Source organism: Syngnathus floridae, chromosome 11 (assembly GCF_059516105.1).
Source record: "Syngnathus floridae isolate MCC-2025c chromosome 11, RoL_Sflo_1.0, whole genome shotgun sequence".
In the NCBI taxonomy this organism is placed as follows: domain Eukaryota; kingdom Metazoa; phylum Chordata; class Actinopteri; order Syngnathiformes; family Syngnathidae; genus Syngnathus; species Syngnathus floridae.
The window spans coordinates 11,757,728-11,775,000 of record NC_142423.1 but is presented as its reverse complement, the minus strand read 5'-3'; the positions used below and the strand labels follow the sequence as shown (position 1 = coordinate 11,775,000).

The 17,273-nt window shown below is 57.8% G+C and overlaps 1 protein-coding gene across 7 annotated transcripts in view; it reads right to left on the bottom strand.

The window, feature by feature from the left end:
• The window catches only part of LOC148391107 (uncharacterized), a 54,140-nt gene that overhangs the window by 497 nt on the left and 36,370 nt on the right, over positions 1–17,273 (bottom strand). For 5 of the 7 annotated variants that reach the window (XM_088389946.1, XM_088389947.1, XM_088389942.1 and 2 more), the window contains one exon: positions 4–229. The gene's annotated coding sequence lies outside the window, so the exon portion shown is untranslated. Of the gene's footprint in view, positions 230–17,273 lie in introns of all 7 variants that reach the window. The other 2 variants (XM_088389944.1, XM_088389943.1) reach the window with 2 other exon arrangements.

The following is a 17,273-nucleotide window of genomic DNA, read 5'->3' as shown; positions in this document are numbered from 1 at the left end:
TACTTTTAAATGTTTTTCATTTAAAAGTCAGTCGCGGCATCGTCCAGGCGCATTCAAGGTGGTCCTGGCTTCGTCTCAGCGCATCCAAGGCGGTCCCGGCGTTGTCCAGGCGCATCCCAGGCAGTCCTGGCTTGGTCCAAGCGCATCCAAGGCGGTCTTTGCTTCGTCCAGGCGCATTCGAAGCAGTCCTGGCTTCATCCAGGCACGTCCAAGGCAGCGTACCAAATTGCTCAGTGCAAAAAAAAAAAAAAAACACCATTGCAGAAGACCTACCTGCAGTCGTGGATATGGTCTCCATCATGCTGCCTCATTTACATTCATAAGGAAATCATTTTATTTACTTTTGTTTTGTAGGATAAAATGTTTTAACTATTGTGCTCCTTACTTTGAATTGAATATTAATTATTGCTGTTATTTCATTTAATATTATGTTTGCTCATTATTTTATTGTATTTTCTCCAGCATAAAATGGCAGCTGGTCAAGAATGTTTAGAGTTTAAAAATTCACAATTTATTTTCTAATTTCAGGCAAAGTGATGCACATTCAATCTGTTCTGTTACAGACACAAAAACAATGTTATAATAAAGTTATTCTTTACTGTAAGTTGACCTTTCTTTTTTATTTAGTTTTGTTTGCTTGAATCATTCAAGTTTAATGTTAATAAGGGTACAAGCGTGGGGGGCTCAAAATGTTTTTTTCTCCCTGGGGGGGCATCAGGGAATTGATTGAGCAGCACTGATCTAAGCGCAGGCGCAGGGCAGGGTAGGGCAGGGCAAGGGTGGGCAGTTTCAACCAGATGCGGGCACATGACATAGCCGCACACAAAAGACTTATGCTAGTTGCGTTAATCTGTCGAAGGTGTTTTCCACCATTGATGCGCTAGCATCAAGCTAACCAACCTTAGCGTTCATCACATTTTCTTCACATACTGTGTCAAATCTGTATTGGGTGGTTTACAGCCACCAAAATATTTGAGCCACTAAGCTTAAATCAGTTTTAGGTATACATAATATATTGTATGCTGCGAGTATTGTTATATTTTCTGCCTACAAGTGTTGCTGCAAAGTTTGTGTTCAAATATCAGTGTTATATTGCAGTTATAATGACCGCAACATTAATCTAGAATTGTTAGCATTATATGTTAGCATTAAGCTCAGACAAAACAAACATCCGGGAGATGCTAAAATACTTGTCGTACAGTGTGACTTTTGTAAATGAAATATAATGACTTACTTGTTTGCTGTTCTCCTCGAGTATTCAGATCATAATGGCAGACGTAATTTTTGGAACCGCATTGAAGGCGGTCCCAGCGTTGTCCAGGTACATCCAATATACTTTTCTATTTTGATCTACGTCATCTATTTACTTTTCTCTATTTCCTCTATTTACTTTTCTATGTTGTCTACGTTTATCTATATTTATCCTTCTACTTATCCAATTCTGTGTATTTACTTTTCTACTTCTATATACTTATCTATTTGATCTATTTTTCCATCCCTCCATCCCTTCATCCATCCAGCCACTATTTTTAAATGTGTACTTATCTATTTTTATCTACTTTTTACTTATCCATTTTTTTCTATTTACTTATCAACTTCTATATACTTATCTATTTTATCTATTTAATTATCTAATTTTATCCATCCCTCCTTCCATCCATCCATCCAGCCACTATTTTTATCTGTTCACTTATCTATTTTTATCTACTTTTTACTTATCCATTTTGATTTATTTACTTATCTACTTCTATATACTTATCTATTTTATTTATTTATCTAATTTTATCCATCCCTCCATCCATCCATCCATCCAGCCACTATTTTTATCCGTTTACTTATCCATTTTGATTTATTTACTTATCTACTTCTTTATGCTTATCTATTTAATTATCTAATTTTATCCATCCCTCCATCCGTCCATCCATCCAGCCACTATTTTTATCTGTTCACTTATCTATTTTTATCTATTTTTTACTTATCCATTTTGATTTATTTACTTATCTACTTCTATATACTTATCTATTTTATCTATTTAATTATCTAATTTTATCCATCCCTCCATCCATCCAGCCACTATTTTTATCTGTTCACTTATCTATTTTTATCTACTATTTACTTATCCATTTTTATCTATTTACTTATCTACTTCTGCAAACTTATGTATTTTATCTATTTCCTTATCTATTTTTATCCATCCCTCCTTCCATCCATTCATCCATCCATCCACTATTATCATCAGTTTATTTATCTATTTTTTATCTACTTATCTATGTACTTAACTATTTACTTATTCAGATATTTAGTGATGTAGTTTTACATATTTACTTATCTTATTCTCTCTATTCGGCATCAGTCTCAAAAGTCTCTTGAGTCTGGACGTTAGGTCGTCTTCCCACCACATCTTCTGTAGCTGGTGAGCCCATTCCATAAGAGACAAACGTGGCCTCAGATGTTACAGGTGTGGGCCGGATCTGGTGATGGTGGGGACATCCAATGCGGTCCCGGCGTCATCCAGACGTGGCTGAGGCGGTCCCGGCGTCGTCCAGGCGCATCCGAGGCAGTCCTTCCTTTGTCCAGGTGCATCCAGGGCGGTCCTGGCTTCATCCAGGCGCATCAAAGGCGGTCCTGGCTTCATCCAGGCAATCCCAACTTCGTCCAGGCTAACCCAAGACAGTCCTGGTTTTGTCCAGGTGTATCAAAGGCGTGGTCCAGGCACATCCGAGGCGGTCCCGGCATTGTACAGGCGCATTCAAGGCGGCCCTGGCGTGGTCCAGGCGCATCCAAGCCGCATCTAAGGCGCATCCAAGACAGTCCCGCTGTCGTCCAGGGGATCCAAGACGGTACCGGCTTCGTCCAGGCGCATCCAAGCCGGTCTCTGCGTCGTCCAAGGCGCATCCAAGAGGGTCCTGGCATCATCCAGGCGCATCCAAGGCAGTGCCGTCGTAGTCTGGGCGAATGCAGGATGCATGCAAGGCGCATTCAAGGCGGTCCCAACGTCCTCCAGGCGCAATCAAGGCGGTCCAGGCGCATGCAAGGCGGTCCTGGCGTCCAGGCGCATCCAAAGTCCAGCCGATCTCCAGGCGCATCCAAGAAGCACCAGGCGTCGTCCAAGCGCATTCAAGGCAATCCCAGCGGCGTCTAAGTGCATCCAAGACGCTCCCGGTGTCATTCGGCCGCATCTAAGATGCATCCAAGGCGCATCCAAAGTGGTCCCGGCGCCGTTCAGGCGCATCCTAGACGGTCCCGTCGTTGTCCAGGCGCATCCAAAGCAGTTTCGGCATTGACCAGGTTCATCCAAGCCGGTACCGGCGTCGTCCAGGCGCATTCAAAGCCGGTCTCAGTGTCATCCTGGCGCATACAAGATGATCCCTGCGTCGTCCAAGGCGAATCCAAGGCGGTCCCGGCTTCGTCTAGGCACATCCAAGGCAGTCCTGGCGAGGTCCAGAAGCATTCAAGGAGTATCTAAGGCAGTCCCGGCATCGTCCAGGCGCATCCGAGGCAGTCCCGGCATCATCCAGGCTCAACCAATGTTCAGGCGCATGCAAGGCGGTATCAGCATCGTCTAGGCACATCCAAGACAGTCCCGGCGTTTTCCAAGTGCATCCAAAGAAGTCAAAGCAGCGTCCAGGCGCACCCATAGCGATACCGACGTCGCCCAGGCGCATTCAAGGCAGTCCAAGCGTTGTCCAGGTGCATCCAAGGTGCATTTAGAACGGTTCCCAGGGTTGTCCAGAAGCTTCCAAGGCTGATTAAAAGTAAATCCAAGGCACATCCAAGGCACATCCAAGGCGGTCCCGACGGACCCTCCTCTCCAGCACCCCCGAATAGACCTCACCAAGGAGGCTGAGGAGTGTGATACCCCTGTAATTGGAACACACCCTCCGGTCCCCCTTCTTAAAGAGGGGAACCACCACCCCAGTCTGCCAATCCAGAGGCACTGTCCTCGATGTCCACGCAACGTTGTAGAGGCGTGTCAGCCATGACAGCCCCACAACATCCAGAGCCTTTAAGAACTCCGGGCGGATCTCATCCACCCCCGGGGCGTTGCCACCGAGGAGTTTTTAACTACCTCAGTGACTTCGACCCCAGAGATTGGAGAATCCGCCTCAGAGTCTCCAGGCCCTGCTTCCTCAATGGAAGGCGTGTAGGTGGAATTGAGGAGGTCTTCGAAATATTCTCCCCACCGACTCACGAAGTCCCGGGTCGAGGTCAGCAGCACGCCATCCCCACTGTAAACAGTGTTGACGTTGCACTGCTTCCCCCTCCTGAGACGCCGGATGGTGGACCAGAATTTCCTCGAAGCCATCCGAGAGTCATTCTCCATGGCCTCACCAAATGCATCCAAGGTGCATCAAAAGCGCATCAGAGGCGGTCCCGGCCAAGTCCAGGTGCATCCAAGGAGGTCCCGGCGTCTTCCAGGCCCATCCAAGGCAGTCCCAGCGTCTTCCAGACGCATCCAAGGCGATCTCTGGGTTGTCCAGGCGCACACTAGGCAGTCCCGTCGTCGTCCATGCGCATCCAAAGCGGCTTCGACGTTTCGACATCCAAGGCGGTCCCAGCGTCATCCAGGCGCATCTAAGGTGGTCCTGGCGTTGTCCGGGTCAATTCAAGGGAGTCCCAGCGTCATCCAGGCACATCCAAAGCAGTACCAATGTCGTCCAGGTGCTTCCAAGGTGCATCCAAGGCTCATCCAAGGCAGTCCCGGCTTCATCCAGGCGCATCCGAGGCGGTCCCGGAGTCGTTCAAGTGCACTCACGGCAGTCCTGGCGTCATCAAGGCGCATCCAAGGCTTATCCTAGGCAATCCCGGCGTTGTCCAGGAGCATCCACGGTGGTTCCAGCTTTGTCCAAGCGATTCCAAGGTACATCCAAGGTGGTCGCGGCGTCATCCAGGCTCATCCAAGGCAGTCCCTGAGTCATCCAGCCTCATCCAAGGTGATTCCGGCATCGTCCAGGCTCATTCCAAGGCGGTCCCAGCGCCGATCAGGCGCATCCAAAGTGCATCCGAGGTGGTCCCGGTGTCGTCTAGGCGCAACAAAGGCAGTCCCTGCGTCGTCCAGGAGCATCCAAGGCAGTCTTGCCATAATCCAGGCGCATCCATGACGCATCCGAGGCACATCCTAGGCGGTCCTGGCGTCGTCCAGGCGCAACCAAGGCACATCCAAAGAAGTCCCGGCGTCGTCCAGGGGCATCCAAGGTGCATCCTTGACAGGCACATCAAAAGCACATCCAAGCCGGTCCCAGCAACGTCCAAACACATCCAAGGCGGTCCTGGTGTCGTACAGGCGCATCAGAGGCGCATCCGAGGCGCATCCAAGCAGTATCCAAGGCAGTCCCGGCGCTGTCCAGGCGCATACAAGACGCATTCAAGGCAGTCCCAGCGTTTTTCAGGTGCATCCTAGGCGGTCCTGGCGTTGTCCAGGCGCAACCAAGGCACATCCTAAGAAGTCCCGGCGTCGTCCAGGCGCATCCAAGGCAGTCCCGGTGTCTTCCAGATTCATCCGAAGCATGTCCAAGGCGTTACCCGCAGCCGAGCCGCAGCCAAGCCGCAGCCAAGCCGCAGCCCAGCCGCAGTCCAGCCGCAGCCCAGCCGCAGCCCAGCCGCAGCCCAGCCGCAGCCGAGCCGCAGCCGAGCCGCAGCCGAGCAGCAGCCGAGCCGCAGCCAAGGCAGTCCCTGCATCATCCAGGCGCATCCAAGGCACATCTAAAGGAGTCCCGGCTTTGTCCAGGGGCATCCAAGGTGCATCCTTAACAGTCCCGTAGTCGTCCAGCCTAATCCAAGGGAGTCCTGGGGTCGTCAGGGCGCATCCAAGCCACATCCAAGACGATGTCGGCGTCGTTCAGGCACATTCAAGGCGGTCCTGGTGTCGCACAGGCGCATCAAACGCGCATCAAAGGCAGTCCCAGCATTGTCTACGCGCATCCAAGGTGGTCCCAATGTCGTCCAGGCGCCACAAAGGCGGTCCCAGGATCGTCCAGGCGCATACAAGGCGGTCCAGGCGTTGTCCAGGCACATCCAAGGCGTTCCAGAGGTCACTAGACGCATCCAAGGCAATCCCAGCATCGTCCAGGCACATCCAAGACTGTCCCAGCGCCGATCAGGCGCATCCAAAGTGCATCCGAGGCGGTCCCGGTGTCGTCTAGGCGCAACAAAGGCAGTCCCTGCGTCGTCCAGGAGCATCCAAGGCAGTCTTGCCATAATCCAGGCGCATCCATGACGCATCCGAGGCACATCCTAGGCGGTCCTGGCGTCGTCCAGGCGCAACCAAGGCACATCCAAAGAAGTCCCGGCGTCGTCCAGGGGCATCCAAGGTGCATCCTTGACAGGCACATCAAAAGCACATCCAAGACGGTCCCAGCAACGTCCAGACACATCCAAGGCGGTCCTGGTGTCGTACAGGCGCATCAGAGGCGCATCAGAGGTGCATCCGAGGCGCATCCAAGCAGCATCCAAGGCAGTCCCGGCGTTGTCCAGGCGCATACAAGACGCATTCAAGGCAGTCCCGGCGTTTTTCAGGTGAATCCTAGGCGGTCCTGGCGTCGTTTAGGCGCAACCAAGGCACATCCAAAGAAGTCCCGGTGTTGTCCAGGGGCATCCAAGGTGCATCCTTGACAGGCACATCAAAAGCACATCCAAGACGGTCCCAGCAACGTCCAGACACATCCAAGGCGGTCCTGGTGTCGTACAGGCGCATCAGAGGCGCATCAGAGGTGCATCCGAGGCGCATCCAAGCAGCATCCAAGGCAGTCCCGGTGTTGTCCAGGCGCATACAAGACGCATTCAAGGCAGTCCCGGCGTTTTTCAGGTGAATCCTAGGCGGTCCTGGCGTCGTTTAGGCGCAACCAATGCACATCCAAAGAAGTCCAGGCGCATCCAAGGCGGTCCCGGTGTCTTCCAGATTTATCCGAAGCATGTCCAAGGCGTTACCCGCAGCCGAGCCGCAGCCAAGCCGCAGCCGAGCCGCAGCCCAGCCGCAGCCCAGCCGCAGCCCAGCCGTAGCCGAGCCGCAGCCGAGCCGCAGCCGAGCCGCAGCCGAGCCGCATCCGAGCCGCAGCCGAGCCGCAGCCGAGCCGCAGCCGAGCCGCAGCCGAGCCGCAGCCGAGCCGCAGCCAAGGCAGTCCCTGCATCATCCAGGCGCATCCAAGGCACATCTAAGGGAGTCCCGGCTTCGTCCAGGGGCATCCAAGGTGCATCCTTAACAGTCCCGTAGTCGTCCAGCCTCATCCAAGGGAGTCCTGGGGTCGTCCGGGCGCATCCAAGCCACATCCAAGACGATGTCGGCGTCGTTCAGGCACATTCAAGGCGGTCCTGGTGTCGCACAGGCGCATCAAACGCGCATCAAAGGCAGTCCCAGCATCGTCTACGCGCATCCAAGGTGGTCCCAATGTCGTCCAGGCGCCACAAAGGCGGTCCCAGGATCGTCCAGGCGCATACAAGGCGGTCCAGGCGTTGTCCAGGCACATCCAAGGCGTTCCAGAGGTCACTAGACGCATCCAAGGCAATCCCAGCATCGTCCAGGCACATCCAAGACTGTCCCAGCGCCGATCAGGCGCATCCAAAGTCCATCCGAGGTGGTCCCGGTGTCGTACAGGCGCATCAGAGGCGCATCAGAGGTGCATCCGAGGCGCATCCAAGCAGCATCCAAGGCAGTCCCGGTGTTGTCCAGGCGCATACAAGACGCATTCAAGGCAGTCCCGGCGTTTTTCAGGTGAATCCTAGGTGGTCCTGGCGTCGTTTAGGCGCAACCAAGGCACATCCAAAGAAGTCCCGGCGTCGTCCAGGCGCATCCAAGGCGGTCCCGGTGTCTTCCAGTTTTATCCGAAGCATGTCCAAGGCGTTACCCGCAGCCGAGCCGCAGCCAAGCCGCAGCCGAGCCGCAGCCCAGCCGCAGCCCAGCCGCAGCCCAGCCGCAGCCCAGCCGCAGCCCAGCCGCAGCCCAGCCGCAGCCCAGCCGCAGCCGAGCCGCAGCCGAGCCGCAGCCGAGCCGCAGCCGAGCCGCAGCCGAGCCGCAGCCAAGGCAGTCCCTGCGTTGTCCAGGCGCATACAAGACGCATTCAAGGCAGTCCCGGCGTTTTTCAGGTGAATCCTAGGCGGTCCTGGCGTCATTTAGGCGCAACCAAGGCACATCCAAAGAAGTCCCGGCGTCGTCTAGGCGCAACAAAGGCAGTCCCTGCGTCGTCCAGGAGCATCAAAGGCAGTCTTGCCATAATCCAGGCGCATCCATGACGCATCCGAGGCACATCCTAGGCGGTCCTGGCGTCGTCCAGGCGCAACCAAGGCACATCCAAAGAAGTCCCGGCGTCGTCCAGGGGCATCCAAGGTGCATCCTTGACAGGCACATTAAAAGCACATCCAAGACGGTCCCAGCAACGTCCAGACACATCCAAGGCGGTCCTGGTGTCGTACAGGCGCATCAGAGGCGCATCAGAGGCGCATCCGAGGCGCATCCAAGCAGCATCCAAGGCAGTCCCGGCGTTGTCCAGGCGCATACAAGACGCATTCAAGGCAGTCCCGGCGTTTTTCAGGTGAATCCTAGGCGGTCCTGGCGTCGTTTAGGCGCAACCAAGGCACATCCAAAGAAGTCCCGGCGTCGTCCAGGCGCATCCAAGGCAGTCCCGGTGTCTTCCAGATTCATCCGAAGCATGTCCAAGGCGTTACCCGCAGCAGAGCCGCAGCCAAGCCGCAGCCGAGCCGCAGCCCAGCTGCAGCCCAGCCGCAGCCCAGCCGCAGCCGAGCCGCAGCCGAGCCGCAGCCGAGCCGCAGCCGAGCCGCAGCCGAGCCGCAGCAGAGCCGCAGCCAAGCCGCAGCCAAGGCAGTCCCTGCATCATCCAGGCGCATCCAAGGCACATCTAAGGGAGTCCCGGCTTCGTCCAGGGGCATCCAAGGTGCATCCTTAACAGTCCCGTAGTCGTCCAGCCTCATCCAAGGGAGTCCTGGGGTCGTCCGGGCGCATCCAAGCCACATCCAATACGATGTCGGCGTCGTTCAGGCACATTCAAGGCGGTCCTGGTGTCGCACAGGCGCATCAAACGCGCATCAAAGGCAGTCCCAGCATCGTCTACGCGCATCCAAGGTGGTCCCAATGTCGTCCAGGCGCCACAAAGGCGGTCCCAGGATCGTCCAGGCGCATACAAGGCGGTCCAGGCGTTGTCCAGGCACATCCAAGGCGTTCCAGAGGTCACTAGACGCATCCAAGGCAATCCCAGCATCGTCCAGGCACATCCAAGACTGTCCCAGCGCCGATCAGGCGCATCCAAAGTGCATCCGAGGTGGTCCCGGTGTCGTCTAGGCGCAACAAAGGCAGTCCCTGCGTCGTCCAGGAGCATCCAAGGCAGTCTTGCCATAATCCAGGCGCATCCATGACGCATCCGAGGCACATCCTAGGCGGTCCTGGTGTCGTCCAGGCGCAACCAAGGCACATCCAAAGAAGTCCTGGCGTCGTCCAGGGGCATCCAAGGTGCATCCTTGACAGGCACATCAAAAGCACATCCAAGACGGTCCCAGCAACGTCCAGACACATCCAAGGTGGTCCTGGTGTCGTACAGGCGCATCAGAGGCGCATCAGAGGCGCATCCGAGGCGCATCCAAGCAGCATCCAAGGCAGTCCCGGCGTTGTCCAGGCGCATACAAGACGCATTCAAGGCAGTCCCGGCGTTTTTCAGGTGAATCCTAGGCGGTCCTGGCGTCCTTTAGGCGCAACCAAGGCACATCCAAAGAAGTCCCGGCGTCGTCCAGGGGCATCCAAGGTGCATCCTTGACAGGCACATCAGAAGCACATCCAAGACGGTCCCAGCAACGTCCAGACACATCCAAGGCGGTCCTGGTGTCGTACAGGCGCATCAGAGGCGCATCAGAGGTGCATCCGAGGCGAATCCAAGCAGCATCCAAGGCAGTCCCGGTGTTGTCCAGGCGCATACAAGACGCATTCAAGGCAGTCCCGGCGTTTTTCAGGTGAATCCTAGGCGGTCCTGGCGTCGTTTAGGCGCAACCAAGGCACATCCAAAGAAGTCCCGGCGTCGTCCAGGCGCATCCAAGGCGGTCCCGGTGTCTTCCAGATTCATCCGAAGCATGTCCAAGGCGTTACCTGCAGCCGAGCCGCAGCCAAGCCGCAGCCGAGCCGCAGCCCAGCCGCAGCCCAGCCGCAGCCCAGCCGCAGCCGAGCCGCAGCCGAGCCGCAGCCGAGCCGCAGCCGAGCCGCAGCCAAGGCAGTCCCTGCATCATCCAGGCGCATCCAAGGCACATCTAAGGGAGTCCCGGCTTCGTCCAGGGGCATCCAAGGTGCATCCTTAACAGTCCTGTAGTCGTCCAGCCTCATCCAAGGGAGTCCTGGGGTCGTCAGGGCGCATCCAAGCCACATCCAAGACGATGTCGGCGTCGTTCAGGCACATTCAAGGCGGTCCTGGTGTCGCACAGGCGCATCAAACGCGCATCAAAGGCAGTCCCAGCATCGTCTACGCGCATCCAAGGTGGTCCCAATGTCGTCCAGGCGCCACAAAGGTGGTCCCAGGATCGTCCAGGTGCATACAAGGCGGTCCAGGCGTTGTCCAGGCACATCCAAGGCGTTCCAGAGGTCACTAGACGCATCCAAGGCAATCCCAGCATCGTCCAGGCACATCCAAGACTGTCCCAGCGCCGATCAGGCGCATCCAAAGTGCATCCGAGGCGGTCCCGGTGTCGTCTAGGCGCAACAAAGGCAGTCCCTGCGTCGTCCAGGAGCATCCAAGGCAGTCTTGCCATAATCCAGGCGCATCCATGACGCATCCGAGGCACATCCTAGGCGGTCCTGGCGTCGTCCAGGCGCAACCAAGGCACATCCAAAGAAGTCCCGGCGTCGTCCAGGGGCATCCAAGGTGCATCCTTGACAGGCACATCAAAAGCACATCCAAGACGGTCCCAGCAACGTCCAGACACATCCAAGGCGGTCCTGGTGTCGTACAGGCGCATCAGAGGCGCATCAGAGGCGCATCAGAGGCGCATCCGAGGCGCATCCAAGCAGCATCCAAGGCAGTCCCGGCGTTGTCCAGGCGCATACAAGACGCATTCAAGACAGTCCCGGCGTTTTTCAGGTGAATCCTAGGCGGTCCTGGCGTCGTTTAGGCGCAACCAAGGCACATCCAAAGAAGTCCCGGCGTCGTCCAGGGGCATCCAAGGTGCATCCTTGACAGGCACATCAAAAGCACATCCAAGACGGTCCCAGCAACGTCCAGACACATCCAAGGCGGTCCTGGTGTCGTACAGGCGCATCAGAGGCGCATCAGAGGTGCATCCGAGGCGAATCCAAGCAGCATCCAAGGCAGTCCCGGTGTTGTCCAGGCGCATACAAGACGCATTCAAGGCAGTCCCGGCGTTTTTCAGGTGAATCCTAGGCGGTCCTGGCGTCGTTTAGGCGCAACCAAGGCACATCCAAAGAAGTCCCGCCGTCGTCCAGGCGCATCCAAGGCAGTCCCGGTGTCTTCCAGATTTATCCGAAGCATGTCCAAGGCGTTACCCGCAGCCGAGCCGCAGCCAAGCCGCAGCCGAGCCGCAGCCCAGCCGCAGCCCAGCCGCAGCCGAGCCGCAGCCCAGCCGCAGCCGAGCCGCAGCCGAGCCGCAGCCGAGCCGCAGCCGAGCCGCAGCCGCAGCCGAGCCGCAGCCAAGGATGTCCCTGCATCATCCAGGCGCATCCAAGGCACATCTAAGGGAGTCCCGGCTTCGTCCAGGGGCGTCCAAGGTGCATCCTTAACAGTCCCGTAGTCGTCCAGCCTCATCCAAGGGAGTCCTGGGGTCGTCCGGGCGCATCCAAGCCACATCCAATACGATGTCGGCGTCGTTCAGGCACATTCAAGGCGGTCCTGGTGTCGCACAGGCGCATCAAACGCGCATCAAAGGCAGTCCCAGCATCGTCTACGCGCATCCAAGGTGGTCCCAATGTCGTCCAGGCGCCACAAAGGCGGTCCCAGGATCGTCCAGGCGCATACAAGGCGGTCCAGGCGTTGTCCAGGCACATCCAAGGCGTTCCAGAGGTCACTAGACGCATCCAAGGCAATCCCAGCATCGTCCAGGCACATCCAAGACTGTCCCAGCGCCGATCAGGCGCATCCAAAGTGCATCCGAGGTGGTCCCGGTGTCGTCTAGGCACAACAAAGGCAGTCCCTGCGTCGTCCAGGAGCATCCAAGGCAGTCTTGCCATAATCCAGGCGCATCCATGACGCATCCGAGGCACATCCTAGGCGGTCCTGGTGTCGTCCAGGCGCAACCAAGGCACATCCAAAGAAGTCCTGGCGTCGTCCAGGGGCATCCAAGGTGCATCCTTGACAGGCACATCAAAAGCACATCCAAGACGGTCCCAGCAACGTCCAGACACATCCAAGGTGGTCCTGGTGTCGTACAGGCGCATCAGAGGCGCATCAGAGGCGCATCCGAGGCGCATCCAAGCAGCATCCAAGGCAGTCCCGGCGTTGTCCAGGCGCATACAAGACGCATTCAAGGCAGTCCCGGCGTTTTTCAGGTGAATCCTAGGCGGTCCTGGCGTCGTTTAGGCGCAACCAAGGCACATCCAAAGAAGTCCCGGCGTCGTCCAGGGGCATCCAAGGTGCATCCTTGACAGGCACATTAAAAGCACATCCAAGACGGTCCCAGCAACGTCCAGACACATCCAAGGCGGTCCTGGTGTCGTACAGGCGCATCAGAGGCGCATCAGAGGTGCATCCGAGGCGAATCCAAGCAGCATCCAAGGCAGTCCCGGTGTTGTCCAGGCGCATACAAGACGCATTCAAGGCAGTCCCGGCGTTTTTCAGGTGAATCCTAGGCGGTCCTGGCGTCGTTTAGGCGCAACCAAGGCACATCCAAAGAAGTCCCGGCGTCGTCCAGGCGCATCCAAGGCGGTCCCGGTGTCTTCCAGATTCATCCGAAGCATGTCCAAGGCGTTACCCGCAGCCGAGCCGCAGCCAAGCCGCAGCCGAGCCGCAGCCCAGCCGCAGCCCAGCCGCAGCCCAGCCGCAGCCGAGCCGCAGCCGAGCCGCAGCCGAGCCGCAGCCGAGCCGCAGCCAAGGATGTCCCTGCATCATCCAGGCGCATCCAAGGCACATCTAAGGGAGTCCCGGCTTCGTCCAGGGGCATCCAAGGTGCATCCTTAACAGTCCCGTAGTCGTCCAGCCTCATCCAAGGGAGTCCTGGGGTCGTCCGGGCGCATCCAAGCCACATCCAAGACGATGTCGGCGTCGTTCAGGCACATTCAAGGCGGTCCTGGTGTCGCACAGGCGCATCAAACGCGCATCAAAGGCAGTCCCAGCATCGTCTACGCGCATCCAAGGTGGTCCCAATGTCGTCCAGGCGCCACAAAGGCGGTCCCAGGATCGTCCAGGCGCATACAAGGCGGTCCAGGCGTTGTCCAGGCACATCCAAGGCGTTCCAGAGGTCACTAGACGCATCCAAGGCAATCCCAGCATCGTCCAGGCACATCCAAGACTGTCCCAGCGCCGATCAGGCGCATCCAAAGTGCATCCGAGGTGGTCCCGGTGTCGTCTAGGCGCAACAAAGGCAGTCCCTGCGTCGTCCAGGAGCATCCAAGGCAGTCTTGCCATAATCCAGGCGCATCCATGACGCATCCGAGGCACATCCTAGGCGGTCCTGGCGTCGTCCAGGCGCAACCAAGGCACATCCAAAGAAGTCCCGGCGTCGTCCAGGGGCATCCAAGGTGCATCCTTGACAGGCACATCAAAAGCACATCCAAGACGGTCCCAGCAACGTCCAGACACATCCAAGGCGGTCCTGGTGTCGTACAGGCGCATCAGAGGCGCATCAGAGGTGCATCCGAGGCGCATCCAAGCAGCATCCAAGGCAGTCCCGGCGTTGTCCAGGCGCATACAAGACGCATTCAAGGCAGTCCCGGCGTTTTTCAGGTGAATTCTAGGCGGTCCTGGCGTCGTTTAGGCGCAACCAAGGCACATCCAAAGAAGTCCCGGCGTCGTCCAGGCGCATCCAAGGCAGTCCCGGTGTCTTCCAGATTCATCCGAAGCATGTCCAAGGCGTTGCCCGCAGCCGAGCCGCAGCCAAGCCGCAGCCGAGCCGCAGCCCAGCCGCAGCCCAGCCGCAGCCGAGCCGCAGCCGAGCCGCAGCCGAGCCGCAGCCGAGCCGCAGCCGAGCCGCAGCCGAGCCGCAGCCGAGCCGCAGCCAAGGCAGTCCCTGCATCATCCAGGCGCATCCAAGGCACATCTAAGGGAGTCCCGGCTTTGTCCAGGGGCATCCAAGGTGCATCCTTAACAGTCCCGTAGTCGTCCAGCCTAATCCAAGGGAGTCCTGGGGTCGTCAGGGCGCATCCAAGCCACATCCAAGACGATGTCGGCGTCGTTCAGGCACATTCAAGGCGGTCCTGGTGTCGCACAGGCGCATCAAACGCGCATCAAAGGCAGTCCCAGCATCGTCTACGCGCATCCAAGGTGGTCCCAATGTCGTCCAGGCGCCACAAAGGCGGTCCCAGGATCGTCCAGGCGCATACAAGGCGGTCCAGGCGTTGTCCAGGCACATCCAAGGCGTTCCAGAGGTCACTAGACGCATCCAAGGCAATCCCAGCATCGTCCAGGCACATCCAAGACTGTCCCAGCGCCGATCAGGCGCATCCAAAGTCCATCCGAGGTGGTCCCGGTGTCGTCTAGGCGCAACAAAGGCAGTACCTGCGTCGTCCAGGAGCATCCAAGGCAGTCTTGCCATAATCCAGGCGCATCCATGACGCATCCGAGGCACATCCTAGGCGGTCCTGGCGTCGTCCAGGCGCAACCAAGGCACATCCAATGAAGTCCTGGCGTCGTCCAGGGGCATCCAAGGTGCATCCTTGACAGGCACATCAAAAGCACATCCAAGACGGTCCCAGCAACGTCCAGACACATCCAAGGCGGTCCTGGTGTCGTACAGGCGCATCAGAGGCGCATCAGAGGCGCATCCGAGGCGCATCCAAGCAGCATCCAAGGCAGTCCCGGCGTTGTCCAGGCGCATACAAGACGCATTCAAGGCAGTCCCGGCGTTTTTCAGGTGAATCCTAGGCGGTCCTGGCGTCGTTTAGGCGCAACCAAGGCACATCCAAAGAAGTCCCGGCGTCGTCTAGGCGCAACAAAGGAAGTCCCTGCGTCGTCCAGGAGCATCAAAGGCAGTCTTGCCATAATCCAGGCGGATCCATGACGCATCCGAGGCACATCCTAGGCGGTCCTGGCGTCGTCCAGGCGCAACCAAGGCACATCCAAAGAAGTCCCGGCGTCGTCCAGGGGCATCCAAGGTGCATCCTTGACAGGCACATCAAAAGCACATCCAAGACGGTCCCAGCAACGTCCAGACACATCCAAGGCGGTCCTGGTGTTGTACAGGCGCATCAGAGGCGCATCAGAGGTGCATCCGAGGCGCATCCAAGCAGCATCCAAGGCAGTCCCGGTGTTGTCCAGGCGCATACAAGACGCATTCAAGGCAGTCCCGGCGTTTTTCAGGTGAATCCTAGGCGGTCCTGGCGTCGTTTAGGCGCAACCAAGGCACATCCAAAGAAGTCCCGGCGTCGTCCAGGCGCATCCAAGGCAGTCCCAGTGTCTTCCAGATTCATCCGAAGCATGTCCAAGGCGTTACCCGCAGCCGAGCCGCAGCCAAGCCGCAGCCGAGCCGCAGCCCAGCCGCAGCCCAGCCGCAGCCCAGCCGCAGCCGAGCTGCAGCCGAGCCGCAGCCGAGCCGCAGCCGAGCCGCAGCCGAGCCGCAGCCAATGCAGTCCATGCATCATCCAGGCGCATCAAGGCACATCTAAGGGAGTCCCAGCTTCGTCCAGGGGCATCCAAGGTGCATCCTTAACAGTCCCGTAGTCGTCCAGCCTCATCCAAGGGAGTCCTGGGGTCGTCCGGGCGCATCCAAGCCACATCCAAGACGATGTCGGCGTCGTTCAGGCACATTCAAGGCGGTCCTGGTGTCGCACAGGCGCATCAAACGCGCATCAAAGGCAGTCCCAGCATCGTCTACGCGCATCCAAGGTGGTCCCAATGTCGTCCAGGCGCCACAAAGGTGGTCCCAGGATCGTCCAGGCGCATACAAGGCGGTCCAGGCGTTGTCCAGGCATATCCAAGGCGTTCCAGAGGTCACTAGACGCATCCAAGGGAATCCCAGCATCGTCCAGGCACATCCAAGACTGTCCCAGCGCCGATCAGGCGCATCCAAAGTGCATCCGAGGTGGTCCCGGTGTCGTCTAGGCGCAACAAAGGCAGTCCCTGCGTCGTCCAGGAGCATCCAAGGCAGTCTTGCCATAATCCAGGCGCATCCATGACGCATCCGAGGCACATCCTAGGCGGTCCTGGCGTCGTCCAGGCGCAACCAAGGCACATCCAAAGAAGTCCCGGCGTCGTCCAGGGGCATCCAAGGTGCATCCTTGACAGGCACATCAAAAGCACATCCAAGACGGTCCCAGCAACGTCCAGACACATCCAAGGCGGTCCTGGTGTCGTACAGGCGCATCAGAGGCGCATCAGAGGTGCATCCGAGGCGCATCCAAGCAGCATCCAAGGCAGTCCTGGCGTTGTCCAGGCGCATACAAGACGCATTCAAGGCAGTCCCGGCGTTTTTCAGGTGAATCCTAGGCGGTCCTGGCGTCGTTTAGGCGCAACCAAGGCACATCCAAAGAAGTCCCGGCGTTGTCCAGGGGCATCCAAGGTGCATCCTTGACAGGCACATCAAAAGCACATCCAAGACGGTCCCAGCAACGTCCAGACACATCCAAGGCGGTCCTGGTGTCGTACAGGCGCATCAGAGGCGCATCAGAGGTGCATCCGAGGCGCATCCAAGCAGCATCCAAGGCAGTCCCGGTGTTGTCCAGGCGCATACAAGACGCATTCAAGGCAGTCCCGGCGTTTTTCAGGTGAATCCTAGGCGGTCCTGGCGTCGTTTAGGCGCAACCAATGCACATCCAAAGAAGTCCAGGCGCATCCAAGGCGGTCCCGGTGTCTTCCAGATTTATCCGAAGCATGTCCAAGGCGTTACCCGCAGCCGAGCCGCAGCCAAGCCGCAGCCGAGCCGCAGCCCAGCCGCAGCCCAGCCGCAGCCCAGCCGTAGCCGAGCCGCAGCCGAGCCGCAGCCGAGCCGCAGCCGAGCCGCAGCCGAGCCGCAGCCGAGCCGCAGCCGAGCCGCAGCCGAGCCGCAGCCAAGGCAGTCCCTGCATCATCCAGGCGCATCCAAGGCACATCTAAGGGAGTCCCGGCTTCGTCCAGGGGCATCCAAGGTGCATCCTTAACAGTCCCGTAGTCGTCCAGCCTCATCCAAGGGAGTCCTGGGGTCGT